General features: G+C 46.1%; 1 protein-coding gene and 1 non-coding gene across 3 annotated transcripts in view; both read right to left on the bottom strand.

The window, feature by feature from the left end:
* Window positions 1–6,751, bottom strand: part of CGNL1 (cingulin like 1) — a 168,339-nt gene extending 161,588 nt beyond the window's left edge. The window contains exon 1 of one of the 2 annotated variants that reach the window (XM_012783044.3): window positions 6,668–6,751. The gene's annotated coding sequence lies outside the window, so the exon portion shown is untranslated. Of the gene's footprint in view, window positions 1–5,578; window positions 6,448–6,667 lie in introns of those variants that run through there. The other variant, XM_076004409.1, reaches the window with a different exon arrangement.
* Window positions 6,752–7,477: 726 nt separating this feature from the next.
* On the bottom strand, window positions 7,478–7,590 carry LOC142871606 (U5 spliceosomal RNA). Its single transcript, XR_012919844.1, has one exon. It is a non-coding gene; the product is annotated as a U5 spliceosomal RNA (small nuclear RNA).
* Between the last annotated feature and the right edge of the window lie 8,898 nt (window positions 7,591–16,488).

The following is a 16,488-nucleotide window of genomic DNA, read 5'->3' as shown; positions in this document are numbered from 1 at the left end:
CCTCTACTCGCTAGATGCCAGTAGCCACCACCACCACCCCCACACACCCACCAAGAATACCTCCAAATATTGTCAAACTTGTTTGAGAACCACCAGGCTATGTCAAAGAGATGTGGCCCTGACAACGTCACACTCCCATTTTGCAGATGAGGAAATAAACCCGAAATGGAAGAGGACCTTGCCCAGAACCACACTCCCGGGGACAGGCACACGGGGCTTCCCATCCATGTAGGGGAGACCCACGGTGAGGAGGAGGAGGAATGAAAATACCACGGAACTACTTTCTCCTGGTTCGTGTATTTAAATGTGAAACTGTACCCTCACCCTGGGAAAACGGATGGTGGGCTTGAACCTTACCAGTGTGTTTGTCCTCGACTCCAAAGAAAAAATACATCCGCAGGGCCCGAGGGCAATGCCCTCCAAATAACAATGCCTTAAGCAAACACTGGCAGAAAACATTGGCCATCAGAACTTGAAACGCAAACAAGAACTCTCTTATTTTTGTGAAACAGTCCCCACCCTTCTCAGCACCCCCAGTCCCCAAAGTTTACAGATGGCCCAGGGCAGCACAGATAGTTAGGGCTGAGCTGGTCTGGCCACATCTGGGCACAAAGGTGCTCAAGCTCCAAACCTGAAACTCACAGGTAAAAGAAACCTTAAGTTTGGTAAACTCTACCCTGCAGTCCCTTGGCAAACTATTCTCTCCCCCTCTTATCTCTCCCTCCATTCGTTATCAGTTCCTCTCTAGCTCCTAAAGCTTTCACAGTAATCACTACTGGAAGTAAACTTTCCAGGTTTTGATACTTGATTAGGGCAAGGAGAAAGGCTAATCAACTTTTAAGCTGCTGCTGTAATTCTGAGTAAGTCACTGTTTTTAGAAAACAGAATAAAAAGCACATAAGCCCAAAATGGTGGGGAATCAAACCTTTTTTTTTTTTTTTCTTAAGCTATCAAGACAGCTTCAATGAAGTTCAAGGATATATAGTAGTTCATAGGATATACCAGAACTTCTTCATGACTTTGAACACTGGGCCAATTTCTCTTTCTTTAGTAATCAGGTCAAAGGACCCCAGATGTTGAGCGTCCGACAGTGCACGCTGGAATCCTCAAATTCCCACTCGGTACCTGTCTCCCAACCTCATGGAGCCAGCTTCCTTACCGGGAAAATGGGGTTCTGGGGAGCAATGATCACAGCAGTTCCTCTGCCCCGTATGCGCTATAAATTTGCAAGAGGAAACAAAGAAACCGTTTCAAATGCAATCAAACATGAGGATAGAAAACTAAGGGAAGAGGTCAAAACCAAGAGAATTAAACATTGAGGCCAAAACTAGAAAATCATGGTCACCTTACCCCAATCCTCTAGCAAAGAGATAAATAACAGTGAAAGATATTTTAATAATAAAGAGGCTTTACAGACCTAAAAAGAAGTACCAAGCAGTGACCTGAACCATTACATACTCTACCTAAGGCAAGCAGAAATCCCTGTGATTGGGCCGCAGGGAGTAAACTCCACCCTGTCAACAAAGAGGCTTCCGGCCAGGCTGGCAGAAATATTTCATGTTCATAACAAATGCCCTGTGCTCTAATCCCAAACATTCTAACTCCATGACGACCCTCCACTAAGTACCTGGAAATGGTCCCTAGCTGATCCTTGCCAGGTTGAAACAGGCTACGGCCCACTGTAGTAATGGACACTCATTCACTGCGTGAAACTCATCGTCACTAATGATATAGCTCCATATGGCCTCTAAGCCCCTACCACCTGTAATTTTGAGAGCTCAAGGTAATTACCATGCAGCAAAGTTTTGTTTTTGCCAGGAGTACCACACAAACAGGACTTGGATGTGCACAGCTTCGTTTTGCTCCAGAATGTCTAACGCTGAATTTTGTTTTTAATCTCTTACCCAACAACCGGTTATCTACAGAAACTCAGAAAGTTTGCAGAACATGAAGAAATGTGGAGATAACATATCTCTAACCTAGAATATGCGACTCATCCAGAGCCTTTCCGAACAGCCTGACTGACCACCGTCTCCTTTAAATTACCTAGAAAAGTGGGATTCCATAAAATTCCCCTTGGAATCACACGGCCGCAGAATGGTTTTTAGTCTACTGTTACACCTCATCTGGTAGAGGAAAACAATAAATCAGCCCAGATCTAAGGAGACCTTGATGTTAAAAAAAAAATAAACAAAGCACTGAGAACACAATTTCCTAATCAGCTCTGCTTAAGAGGCACAAGAAACAGTGGAAGGAACTTAGTTTTGTGTTCGGACAGACCAGAACACTGTTGAACCTCAAACTCTGCCTCTTTCCAGCACTGTGAGCCTCTGCAGGATCCAGCGCTTCTTTGAGCCTCAGTTTCCCTACCTGTAAAATGCAGTCATTGCCACCTGCCACGCAGGAATCTAAGCGTTCAGAGCAATGGAAGAGAAGTGCTGAGCCTACTACTTGGCACTGGTATGGCGGTCAATAAACAAATCGTAACTATTCTTACAACTCTGGGGTTATTGGCCCTATGGCTCAGCTCTTTGGAAACCACCTTCCCTCTCCCCAGTAAGAAATGTATCCAAAATCAGTCATTTAAAAGTTGATGTGGGCCGGGCGCAGTGGCTCACGTCTATAATCCTAGCACTCTGGGAGGCCAAGGCCAGAGGATCGCTCAAGGTCAGGAGTTCGAAACCAGCCTGAGCAAGAGCGAGACCCCATCTCTACTAAAAATAGAAAGAAATTAATTGGACAACTAAAAATATATATAGAAAAAATTAGCCGGGCATGGCAGCGCATGCCTGTAGTCCCAGCTACTCAAAAGGCTGAGGCAGAAGGATCATCTGAGCCCAGGAGATTGAGGTTGCTGTGAGCTAGGCTGGCGCCACGGCACTCACTCTAGCCTGGGCAACAGAGTGAGACTCTGTCTCAAAAAAAATAAAAGTTGATGTAAGGACTTAATACGCTGTAATTTAAACCCAAGTAAAGTGTTTCTTATGGCTACTGTGCCAATGAATGGAGGCATCTACCCAGGTGAGGTCAGCCAGGTGCCCCACAGCACCTATGGTCTCTGCGTTTATCTCAATTATAGAAATTCCTAACTTACTGCCACCCACAGTCCCCATCCCCACCTGACTGCGGGCTCCTTACTCAGGGACTGTAGCCTCAGCAACTCAGTGGGTAACACAGAGCTTTGCCAGCTGTAGAGGCTTCATAAGTATTTGCTCAATGAGTGGATAACGAGGAAAAAAACACCCTCAGCATGAATTGAAGGTGAAGTACTCTCTCTCCCAAGGCTACTGGTTTCGGGGGTGGAGAAGGGGGGTGAGGGAAAGGGGTTTGGAACCGGAATGTTTGACAGAAAAACTCCAGCAAGCTTTCCCTCCTCCGTGAAAGCCAGTCAACCCTGGAGCTACTCCCATCAAGTCCCCCTCCCTGTTTCTTTTTCTTTTCCATTTTTAGGGTTTTCATGTCATAATTTGTTTCTTGATAAGAGCAATGTCACATGCCGGCATAAAGTAAGCACTTGGTCATCCTGGGAAAAGTTACCCAATTTTCAATTCCCCTTGAACTTTGTTTTCCTGCTCCGATGCCAACTTCTCAGCCATTTCACTGCCCTTAAGTGCCAGGATCAGAGGAGGAAAAGAAAGGAAAAGCACAAAATTGGTTGGCTTTTTAAAAAATATCAATGGCATCTCTAAATGGGTTTCAAGGGGGAAAGTTAAAGAGGTCATTGAATTTCTCTCACCATCCCTCACCCCATCAGTACAGAAAATTAATTAAAAAAAAAAAAGAGGAAGCCGACAGGGCAGTCAATTCTGAACACGAATCAAAGGTCTCTTCTGGATGCTGTATACCCTCTCCCTAAATGAAGAAGCCCCTCACTAACTCTTCATATTTTTCTTAACTTTCTTCTAATCACTTTAGAATATTAGAGCTGCTACTGCAAAGTGAGAAATTTCAATAAATCTGTTTAGGTCCATATTTACATATACTTTTTCTTTTCCTTTTCTTTTTTTGGGGGGAGGATCCAGAATGTATTATTAATATTATATTCCCAGGCCGGGCGTAGTGGCTCACGCCTGTAATCCTAGCACTCTGGAAGGCCTAGGCGGGCAGATTGCTCAAAGGTCAGGAGTTCGAAACCAGCCTGAGCAAGAGCAAGACCCCATCTCTACTAAAAATAGAAAGAAATTGGCCAACTAAATATATATAGAGAAAAAATTAGCCGGGCATGGTGGCACATGCCTGTAGTCCCAGCTACTTGGGAGGCTGAGGCAAAGGATCGCTTGAGCCCAGGAGTTTAAGTTTGCTGTGAGCTAGGTTGACACCACGGCACTCTAGCCCGGGCAACAGAGTGAGACTGTCTCAAAAATATATATATATTATATTCCCAGTATAACTATTGCTGTTCAGGTGCAACTTTTCAGACACCAAGAGTTCAACAGCAGCCTCAAAGAAACATTTTTTTTCCCAAAATTGAGACAAGATTTTCAAGTTAACAAACTATGCAATAATATGGCTTTATTTTGTTGGCATGGTCCAAAAAAAAAAGTACTAAAATACTTTCCATATGGTCTTGTTCCCCAAAGGGTGAGGACTGGGGTCAGAGGCCACCCTGCGAGACCATGCACTCCATGTAACCTCCATTCTCCAGCCAGAGCCAAGACAATTAAGACGTCTCCCAGAGTGGGCACACTTCCAGCAAGTGAGTACAGCGATAGGAGCAGAGCACAGTAAAGAGAAAAACCAAGTGGGCAAAATTATATAATTTTTTTTATTTTTCTAAATGAACATTCTTTTGACTCATGTTAGGAGATAGAAATGAGCACAAACATTCCTTCACCTCTGGAGGGCATGAAAGTATGTTACCCCCTGCTAATAACAGGGCCAGCACCTAAGAAAAAAATTAAATCCACTGATGTGTGGCCAGGTAGCAACATTCAGGTTGGAATCTTATACAAATATCATACTTGGGGCACAATGGTAAATTAACCAAGCTCCCCGGGGACTATCATGTTAATAACAAGGACAGTGAAAACACACTTTCTTAATAGGATCTAATTCAGGCAATATACACTTAAGTTCAAAGTTTCCCTAGTCCCATTTCCCTATCATTTTTAAGATCATTTCACAGGAGTTTTGAGATGTGCCATTCCATTGTAAGGCACTAATTCCCTAACTCAGATATTATTCTGTCAAAAAGAAATATACACTGTGTTACATCTGCAGGGCTTGATCACACATCAAGAATTTAACCTATTAACAAATGCACACACATTAACACAAATATCAACCACAAAACCTAAAAGAGCTTGTTAACTTTGCTTCTCAAAGGAAAATTCCCCACATTTATGCAAAACCATTCTCTCTGTATGGAGGGGCGGGTAATCCAAGAGCTAACCAATTCCTCAAGTATTTGCACTCCTTTTAAAGCTGAAATCCTTTCCAAATATGACAAGTCAAACTATCACCTGGTTTTCCCTGAATAAGACAACCTTATCTTATAACCTTGACCCTCACAAGGACTCCCTGGTCCTAATACCTACAACTCCCAACTCCTTGGCAGAAAGTGCCTGGCAATACTTACTGTAAACAGAGAGGTAGAAACAAAGGGAACTTCAAAAAGGCACCATCTGCAGCCTAAGGTCGGAAAGCACCAACCAACAAGGTGTCCAGGTGGAGAGGTGGATTATAGAAGACTCTGGGGTGCCTGACATGTGTTCTATATCAGGATTGATCTTTAGTGGTTCAAAAAGCGGCCAGTGGGAGCAATCCCTAAAGCAGAGGTTCTCTAACTCGGTTGCACGTTAAAATCACCTGGGGGGGGGGAAGCTTTTAAAAATTCCATTGTCTTGGCGGCAACCCCCACCAACGGAATCGGGATCTCTGGAGGTGGAACACAGGCACCAGTATTTTTAAAAACTCTCCAGATGTCCCCAAAAGAATTTCCAGCGTGCTTTGGGGAGCACAAGCAGCGTTGGAAGGGTACTGCTTCCTTGCGGGGGCGGGGGGTGGGACACACGCATAGCAAATACACAAAGTTTCTAAAATCCTGTGCAACTAACTCCAACATGACAGCCAAGCTACCTGTCTGGAAGCCAAACAGTGATGCAACTTGGAAAAGTCCCTCTGAAAGCTAGGATACTCGCTCTCAGTGAGTCAGGGGCTTTTAGGGATGACCTGCCCGGCCGGTGCAGCGGTGGACACGGCCGGGGACAGAGAGGAGGTCACAAGCCCCTTTCTTTTCATGGGACGAGCATGCCGAAGAATTAAGTACAAGACAGGACAGGGACTGCGGTGCTCCGCGAGGGTCGCTCCCAGCTGTCGCCGAAGCCCGAGGGTGCAAGTAGGGGTGCGAAGGCAGCCAACCCCTCTCCACTAAGGGAAGGTCCTGGAGACGCTCCTCCCTGCCCCGCACCGACGCGAGTCCCCCAGGAGTCGCCCTGGTGCTGCACGTCTCCGGGCAGGGCGCGGCGCGGCGCGGGGGCAGGAGCGCACCTTCCAGCCCCGGGACCCGCGGGCGCCGCGCCGCTCCGAGGGCGGACGCGCGGGCTGGGCGCAGCGCACCTGGCGGAGCCCGCGCCTCGCGGGGTCCCGCCGCCCTGGGTGGCTCCTCGGCCCCGGGGCCCGCTCCCCTCGCACGCACGCACTCCCGCTCTCGCCCCGACCCACTCACCGCCGCCGCCACCTCGGGGTCCCGCTCCCGCCACAGCCCCGGAGCCCGGCCGGAGTGCAGGGCCCGCGCCGCCGCCGGGAGGCCGGGCGAGCCCGCGCCCCGCCCCGCAGCCGCGCGCCCGCCCCCCGGGGGAGGGGCAGGCCCAGAGCCGCGCAGACGCCCCTCCCCGGCGGCCGGCCCTCCCGCGCCCAGCCTGGCCCCTCCGGACAGATTTCCCGGACTCCGCCCGCACTCGGCCTCGGGTCCCCGGCGCGCCCTCCCTCCGCCACCACCGGGCATTTTCCTTCTGCCAGCCTCGACCTTTCCCAATCCCCCGTCTGCGGGAAGCCCTCTCTGTTCCGCGCCCCGCACTGCCCGGACTCAGTTTCCCCCTTGCCCTCCGTGCCGCCTTTTCCTCCCCAACTAGTCAGAAACTTAAGGTGTAGTCCTTTTCTTCTACCACATGGAACCTACGTGTATTTATTGAGCACCTACTATGTCTAGACGCTCGTGGGGTGGTACAAGATTACGGTCGCCTCGCCTGGTATGGTGGCGAGTGCGCCTGTAAGTCCCAGCCACTCAGGAGGCTGAGCCAAGAGGATCGCTTGAGCCCAGGAGTTCAAGTCCAGCCTGGGCAACATAGTAAGACCACGTTTGTGGAAAAGAAAAAAGACCAATGTAAATCTCTGTCAGAGAGGCAGAAAAGTGACTTGCCTACGGTTACAGAGCTGACAGTAGCAGGGCTGGGACTAGAAGCCATTTTTCAGGTTCTAGTCTAGGCCCATCCCAGGGGAAACTGTGACATGCTGCTCACTAGTTGAGAACTTGGGCAAAAACGTTATCATTTCTTTTTCTCTCTTTTTTTTTTTTTTGAATTGTTCCTCTCCACGGAAATCTTTAATAAAAGGCGAAAGATGTATACGATCTGAAGAGAAACCAGAGTATACGTTATCATTTCTGAGCCTCAGTTTCCTCATCTGTAAAGTGAGGGGCAGGCTACTCCACCGGGTTGTGAGAATTCCCTGAGAAAATAGATACAAAAATGCAACACAACCTGTTGCATTTAACAAGTAACTGTTTGCTGACGTAAGAAATGAAATAGACACTTGGAAATTCAATAATTCAAAATAACAATATGAAAGGACTTCAGAAAGTAATAGTGATTCATGGACAATAAAGAAAAATAAAAGGTGCTAGGTAAAAGTCCGAAGGAAGGAGCATGGCCCAGGGAGCCTTTCTGGAGGAAGTGGGATTGAGCTATTCTGGAGATAATGGGGCTCAAGGCAGTTGAGCTGATGAAGACAGGAGGAAGGTGCCTGGGGCATGGACCCCATGCTAGAAGGCGGGAGGAGGCATATCAGAGAGCAAGAATGGGGCCCCATGGTGGAAAAGGCTTCAAATACCAAAGTGAGGTGGCTCAAGTCAACCACACAGTTCCGGGAACCTCAAAAGGGTTGGAATGGAACCTGCATTCAACAGAGAGCTCCTAAACAGCCCTGGAAACGTGGGATGGCAGAAACCCGCAGCCTAGGAACCAGCAAGGTAACAAGGGGGGATGATAGTAAGGAGGGGCAGGAAAGAGAAATTTCCAAAGAAGGCTTCTAAGACTTGATGACCAGATGGGTGCAGTGAGGGAGTGGAAATGGCAGAGACAAAGCTGGTTCCGGGGTGGGTGGCTTGGAGCACCGGAAAGAGGGGCTATGGGGAAGGAGAACGTTGGTTATGAGAGCTGCCGAAGGTTCTGTGGAGGGTGAGGTAAGGGTGGAGCTTTTCGGTAGGAAAGCCCCCGAGGGCTGCTGGGAAGTGGAGGGACGGATCTGGGCAGCACCCAGGTGCAGGGTGAAAGGAGAGTGAGGGGTTGACCAGGTGCCAGAAAGGAGAGTGTGAAGTGCCTTCACTTAGGGCAGAGGAAGCAGAGGGCATCAACCCAAGGAGAAAGAGAAACGCCCTTGAGAGCTGTTGGGAAGAACCACAGGGGTCTTTGATGGAGGCCAAAGGGTGAGGATCCCTGAAGGAGCCGGCAGTGTCCAATGCCATTAATCCACTTCTCACATAGACCCTTACAAGGATCTATGCAGAGCGTATGCACTCAGTCAATATTTAACTGTCAAGAAAATTTCATCAGCAATGGCCCCTCTCTTCCAGACGGATATTCTGCTGATAACAAAAATAAGAGGAGCAGTGGGGAGGGGGGCAAAGACAGAGGCAGAGGAGGTCAGTTATCAGAGAAATTGCTTCGATGCTGCCATTGTCACGATGAATGCTCAAGCGACCCCAGCCCCAACCTCAGGCAGACACTTCCAGGCAAAGCTTCTGAAATTTCGAAGAGCACCTTTTCCTTTATTTTTTTTATTTATTTTTTTTATTTCAGCATATTATGGGGGTACAAATCTTAAGGTTATATATATTGCCCATGCCCCTCGTTTTCCTTTATTTTTTTTCAGTGTAAGTCTTGCTCCCTTCACTATGGTTATTGAGCCTGTAGAAAGTTGGGTTTTGTTTGTTTGTTTTTTATTTTTTGGCAACTGCAGCAACTTGCCAGAAGAGAAATTTTCAGGAGGAAGAACAGAGAAAAATAATTTCTTTCTCTCCGCATTTTATATACATGAACTACGTGATACAAAAATATTCAAATGGAATGCCACAGCATAAATGGCGTCCAAGTAGTGATGCAGAATACAGGAAGGGCCTCGTTTCCCTACGGCAGCCAGCAGCTCCTCCCAGCGCTGTGCCCCAACCCCAGGTTGTTTCATTAGTGGAGCGACTCCACCAAGACACTGCCCCCCATGCACAGCTTCCCCCAGAACCCCAGAGGTCAGATTTCCAGCAGGTTCCACAAGCATGGCACCATAGCAACTTCTCTGCCCTCCAGGGAGACCAGCCATGTCCTCTCCAGCAAGGCCTGCCTCTGAGCAGGGGCAGAGGGGAGCGTATTCCCCGGGTGCTCAATCTCGTTTTTGAACCATCCATGCTTCCCATGTGAAGGTAAGAATCTCAGTCTTAAGCTATTCACTTTTCAAAGCGTTCACTCCTACAAGCGCTAGGGGAAGGGACTTAATGCAACAAATAACTGTCTGTTGGAAGTTCTAGAGTCCCTCGGGCAGGCAAGCATTCTAGGCCTACAGAAAGAAATGGAAGCCCTTGGCAAGGCATGGAAAGCACGGCACCACCTGGCCCAGACTGCCAGATGACTCCACTCGGGGCCACACACCTGTCCACGCACCCACACTCTGGGCCCGCTGTCCAAGCTCCTTCATCTAAAATACCCTTTCCACCGGGCGAGGTGGGTCACGCCTGTAATCCCAGCACTCTGGGAGGCTGAGGCGGGCGGATTGCTCGAGGTCAGGAGCTCAAAACCAGCCTGAGCAAGAGTGAGACCCCGTCTCTACTATAAATAGAAAGAAATTAATTGGCCAACTAATATATATAGAAAAAATTAGCCGGGCATGGTAGTCCCAGCTATTCGGGAGGCTGAGGCAGCAGGATTGCTTGAGCCCAGGAGTTTGAGGTTGCTGTGAGCTAGGCTGACGCCACGGCACTCACTCTAGCCTGGGCAACAAAGCGAGACTCTGTCTCAAAAATAAAATAAAATACCCTTTCCTCTTGCTCTAATCTGTAAATGTTCTGTTCAAGTCCCTCCTCCTCTGAGAAATCCTCCTCTGTCCTCCCTTTCTGCCTTGTGGAGACTATCTTATCATAGAACCTATTTATTTATAATTCAGCCCTCTCACATACTAAGCTCCTTCACTAGAGAGACTGGGTCCAATTCCTCCCTGAGTCTCTAGCCACTAGCACATAGCAGGTGTTCAGTAAATGTTTGATGAATGAACACATACAGAGCCAGTCAGGAAATGCCACTGGAGAACAAGTTCTCAGGCTTATCACGGGAATGGCCTAGCCCATCTAAATTCCAATAGAGACTTGCCCCACGGCCTTGGACTAGTAAGCCAATCTCTGTGGCCTGAATGCACAAGGCAGGAAAGGGAGGTGATATTTATGTGACCCATAGCAGAAGAGTGGGGCCTAGTTAGTATTTAAAGGTCCTAAGTAGCTTTTGGAAAAATCATTGTGTTCCTGTATAGTATGGAGGAAGGTAATGAAGCTGAGTGTACCATTAACATAGTCTTATTCTGTGGGAGACAGACAGAAAGAGAAACGACCACTTAATTTTTTTTTATTCATTCTTTTTTTTTTTTTTTTTGAGATAGAGTCTTGCTTTGTTGCCCAGGCTTGAGTGAGCGCCGTGGTGTCAGCCTAGCTCACAGCAACCTCAAACTCCTGGGCTCAAGCAATCCTGCTGCCTCAGCCTCCCGAGTAGCTGGGACTACAGGCATGTGCCACCATGCCTGGCTACTTTATATATATATATATATATATTAGTTTGGCCAATTAATTTCTTTCTATTTATAATAGAGATGGGGTCTCCCTCTTGCTCAGGCTAGTTTCGAACTCCTGACCTCGCCCGCCTCGGCCTCCCAGAGTGCTAGGATTACAGGCCTGAGCCACTGCACCCGGCCTTTTCATTCATTCTTAAGGCAGGACACCCTATCATGTAAGTGGAAATGTTGAAGGAATGAAGTTTCTCAGTAGGAAAAAAAAAAAAAGCAAAAAAGGCTTGTGTTTGACTCCGTGCTGCCCCTCCAGGATTTGCCCAAAGAGCACCACAGATTTTTTTCCCACAGGTGTTTCAATGCACACAATAAAGGAAAAATCAAGGGAGAATAAATTGCAACAATAAAGAAATCCATGCACTTGACTAGTCAAAAAAAGAAAAAGAAATCCAGGCCGGTGCAATGGCTCACACCTGTAATCCTAGCACTCTGAGAGGTTGAAGAGGGGGTGTTGGACCTCTTGAGGCTAGAAGTTCAAGACCAACCTGGGAAACACAGTAAGACCCCCCAAGAAAAATTAGCCAGGTGTGGTGGCATGTACCTGTAGTCCCAGCTACTTGAGATGCTGAGGCAGGAGGATCACTTGAGCCCAGGAATTTGAGGATATGGTGAGCTATAATCACACCAGTATACTCTAGCCTGAGCAACAAAGGGAGACCTAATCTCTTTTTTTAAAAAAAAAATGTTCTTTTAAATATCTTTGCTTGAGACCTCATCCCCAGGCCAATTAAATCAAGTCTCTAGAGTTGGGGTCCTGACATTCTATTTTTGGCATTTTTTTAAAGTTCTCCCAGGGGATTCTAATGTGCAGCCAGAATTGTGCTCCCAACTCTAATAGTATTTTCCTCGTGGGACCTTAAGTGTCTCAGCAGCAAATTCTGTTATTGCTTAAAAAAAAAAAAAAAGAAAAAGAAAAAGAAACTATCTTTTGAGGCTGAAAGGGACCACTGTACCACAGATCAATTTTCTAAGCATAGAACATGACTGTATTTTCTATCGGAGAAAATCCACTTCTTTCTATCAAAGTGGGGACAATGTTTTTGAAAATCCTGCACTTTCTGCACTTTATAGCTTCACCTCTCCTTTTCAAGTCTCTGCTCTTTAAGGGCTGCCTGCCTCCAGGGTGTGAGTGACAGATGGAAGGTAGGAATGAAAGGAGTCCTGAGGCATAGCTTCCAAAAGCCTTTGGGCTTGGAGGTCTCTAGGCCTAGACAAAAGTTTGGGAAATGTGAGGCTTAAATGTGGATTTGATTTGAGGAACGAGAAAATATTATTCCAGACTAGGGAGAGAGGTGGCTCGGAGGTGGAAGAGGGGTGGGGGAGTGAAGAAATCATTAAAACAGGAATGAGGAAAAAAAAAAAATAGCCACAAGGCCACTGTGAGAATTCAAGGAGCATGGTGGGAGCCAACTGTCCCTCCCTGGGCAAGGCGGTCCCTTGCCTGCAGTCAGCGCTTCCCGGTGACTATAAGGGAGGGAGATGCCCACTCATGCCCAGAGATTTTGCACACTCCCCCTCTCCGAATCCTAGGTGCTTCATTCCCACTTTACAGTATTCTAGAACATTCTTAAGCCCAGAGGAGGGTAGGTAGAGTTCTGGATACCACCCTCCAATAAAGTGGCCTGTCCTGTTTTCATAGGATTAAAAAATTTTTAGAAGACAAAGAAAAAGTGAAAGGTAACTCCCACAAACATAGTACACTCTTTGTCTGAAACAAAGTGTCTTAATGAATGCACACTTCATACCAGAAAAAGATCTATCCACTCAGCAGTAAAATCCACAGATTTCAGAATTAATAATGTCCTTAATGGGTACAACCATAGCAGAAAACATTTTAGGAAGGAAAGTGACCCACATTGGATATTATGGAGACAATTAAGAAGTATGATACTCAGGGACATATAAAAGAACAGTATCATGTAACAAACTAAATTTGGCCAGAACATTCTCTGGTAAAGGAGCTCTTACCAGAGAGCATACACCATATATCTTAATTACATACCTGTCCAAAAGATAGAACAACAGGAAGAATGTAGTTTTAATGAGCTTGGAGGGCTATAAAATAGTTACCTTGTTACAAACTTTTTTTTTTTTTTTAATAAACCAGCAGAGGACAAAGTATTTGTTCTCTGTTTTAAATTTTGTTTGCACGAAACAACACTGCTATGGAGTTGTAACAAATTATAAAATGGAAAGAAATTTTTCAAAAGGGGATTCTTTGTTGCCTCTGATATGTGGCAGCTGAGAAGTCAGAGGTGGCTGTGTCTCCATGTTGTTCCTCAGCTGTTACTATTTGAATAAAAGGTACTTAATAAAATTGACAAGTTTTCAAAACATTGTGTTTTGCTAAAATCTTTCTGGAGATGGATGGTGGCAATGGTTGCACCAAAATGGGAATGTACTTAATGCACTGAACCGTACACTCAATATTGGTTTACATGGTAAATTTTATGTTGTGCAGGTTTCACCACAATTTAAACAAACAGAATAAAGTGCCCCTGAGCCCAGGTTGCAAAAAACAAAAGCATAGAGTTTGTGGTTTTGATTGTATGTGTGTGTATGTGTGTGTACATATATAGGACAAAAGGAAGAGAGGAAATGCTTTATATTTATTTAAAAACAGAGCTTTCTGGCTGTTTCTGGCTGTTGGAAATGTAAAATGGGAGCATTAGTGCATGTTTGAGACCTTAGGCATCTAATAAAAGCATCTAGTAAATAGAGACAATTGAGTCTGTGCTTTTTTTTTTTTTTTTTTTTGGTTTTTTTGTTTTTGTTTTGTTTTGTTGATACAGTGTCTCACTCTGTGGGCCAGGTTGGAGTGCAGTGGTATGATCATAACTCACTGTGACCTCAAACTCCCATGCCCAAGCAATCCTCCCACCTCAGCCTCCCAAGTAGCTAGGACTACAGCCCAGGGCCACCACACCCAGATAATTCGCCTGCCTCGGTCTCCCAAAGTGCTGGGATTACAGGAATGAGTCACCACACTGGCCTGGGTCTTTATAAAATACTACAAATTAATTACTTTATATTAAAAAATAAGAAATTCACAAAATCCCTTGTGACATTTAGCACCTTGTTCAAGGCCACCTCCCGTCACTTCCCTCCAGTCTTCTACCTGGTCCCAACCATTCAAAGCACCCACAGCCAGGAGGAAAAAATCCATACAAAAAAAGACAAGATACCTTATGATATCTTCAAAGGTAACAAAATATTTTGAAGTTTTTTTTCTTATTCCAATGAACTAATGGAGAGGCATCAACAAAGCAGTAGTAAGATGCATGTGGTTAAAAAAAGACCTCTTTGGGCCAGGTGCAGTGGCTCATGCCTATAATCCTAGCACTCTGGGAGGCCAAGGCGGGAGGATCACTCAAGGTCAGGAGTTCGAGACCAGCCTGAGCAAGAGTGAGACCCTGTCTCTACTAAAAAATAGAAAGAAATTAGCTGGACAACTAAAAATATATATATAGGAAAAATTAGCTGGGCATAGTGGCACATGCTGGTAGTCCCAGCTACACGGGAGGCTGAGGCAGGAGGATCGCTTGTGCCTAGGAGTTTGAGGTTGCTGTGAGCTTGGCTGACACCATGACACTCTAGCCTGGGCAACAGAGTAAGATTCTCTCTCAAAAAAAAAAAGAAAAGAAAAGAAAAGAAAAGAAAAAGACCTCTTTGTGTAGACCTGGATAATATAACACAATTTGCTGAAAAACAGGATTAATGGTGACACAAGGCATTACTGATATTCCTATTTTTCTCCAACAAGTCTACCAGTAATAAAACTGCCGATTTGATCTCCATCTGCCCGACTCTGATGCCTGTCTCAGTTGGTGAGGACCTGGGAAGAGGGGTAGTTTCCACGTCTTGGGCATCTTGCTGGGGCTTCTCCTGCATTACCTCATTCGGTCCTCACAACAGCCCGGGCAACGCTGTTACACCCACTGTGTAAGGAGGAAAGTGCTACACAGGGATTATAGCATTTGCCCAGGATTGCACAGCTCATAAGAGGTAGATCTAGGGCCAAGCGCGGTGGCTCACGCCTGTAATCCTAGCATTCTGGGAGGCTGACGCAGGCAGATTGCTCAAGGTCAGGAGTTCGAAACCCACCAGAGCAAAAGCAAGACCCCGTCTCTACTGTAAATAGAAAGAAATTAATCGGCCAACTAATATATATAGAAAAAATTAGCCGGGCATGGTGGCGCATGCCTGTAGTCCCAGCTACTTGGGAGGCTGAGGCAGGAGGATCGCTTGAGCCCAGGAGTTTGAGGTTGCTGTGAGCTAGGCTGATGCCACGGCACTCACTCTAGCCTGGGCAACAAAGTGAAACTCTGTCTCAAAAAAAATAAGTAAATAAAAAAAAAATAAAAGAGGTAGATCTAGGATTCAAATCAAGGTCTGCCTAATTACAGAGCCTGTGTGCTTGGTCATTGTGATATGTCACATGCTGATAGGGCCAGCTCTCTTTTTCATAATGTTCATTTTATAATGTATATTTTCAAATTATATTAATAAAAGAAATTCAAGGCTGGGCCTGGTGGCTCACACCTGTAATCCTAGCACTCTGGGAGGCCAAGGAGGGTGGATCGCTCAAGGTCAGGAGTTCAAAACCAGCCTGAGCAAGTGTGAGACACCGTCTCTACTAAAGATAGAAAGAAATTAATTGGCCAACTAAAAATATATAGAAAAAATTAGCCAGGCTCCCAGCTACTTGGGAGGCTGAGGCAGGAGGATCGCTTGAGCCCAGGAGTTTGAGGTTGCTGTGAGCTAGGCTAACACCATGGCACTCTAGCCTGGGCAACAGAGTGAGATCCTGTCTCAAAAAATAAATAAATAAATAAAAGAAATTCAGATCTTCCAGTCAAGACAACTGAGTGAGCATAAACTGAAACCAATCCCCCCACCACAAACATAGAAATAAGTGAAAGATAAAAGCCCTCAAAATGGAATGGGAACTTATAGCTATAGGGGCTGTCACTGGGAATTCGTGGAGAGCTAAGGCCAGATATGAGCTGGGAGCCAAGCATTTAAGTGTCTGCTTCAGAATGGGAGCCAAAATTCACCTTGCTCATGGTGATGGCAGATTTAACTGAGAACCCGGTATTGTAAAGCCAGGGCAGGAGAGCACGTTCCCTTCTCAAGAATAGGGAGTAAAATAGCTTGATTACATTTCTATCCAGCAAGACATCTCTTGCCTCTATCAGTAGACAGGTTCGGGGACACTTCCATGACTGGAAAATGACCTACACCCAGTATCCAGCATTTAATCTCTGCCCAGACCAGGAACATTAGACTATTACCCTAAGATCAAATTTAGAGCCAGAACGTGCAAGCAGGAAGCCACCCAACAGTGAAAAAGTAAATCCCCATGCAAAGAAGATCTCTCAGACCAAATGACCAAACACATGAGTCAATCCAGTGTTATGAAAAACAATGTAAATACCCAATGAATGAGAT

This window comes from Microcebus murinus, chromosome 6 (assembly GCF_040939455.1).
Source record: "Microcebus murinus isolate Inina chromosome 6, M.murinus_Inina_mat1.0, whole genome shotgun sequence".
NCBI lineage: Eukaryota > Metazoa > Chordata > Mammalia > Primates > Cheirogaleidae > Microcebus > Microcebus murinus.
This window is presented reverse-complemented; position numbering and strand designations above follow the sequence as displayed.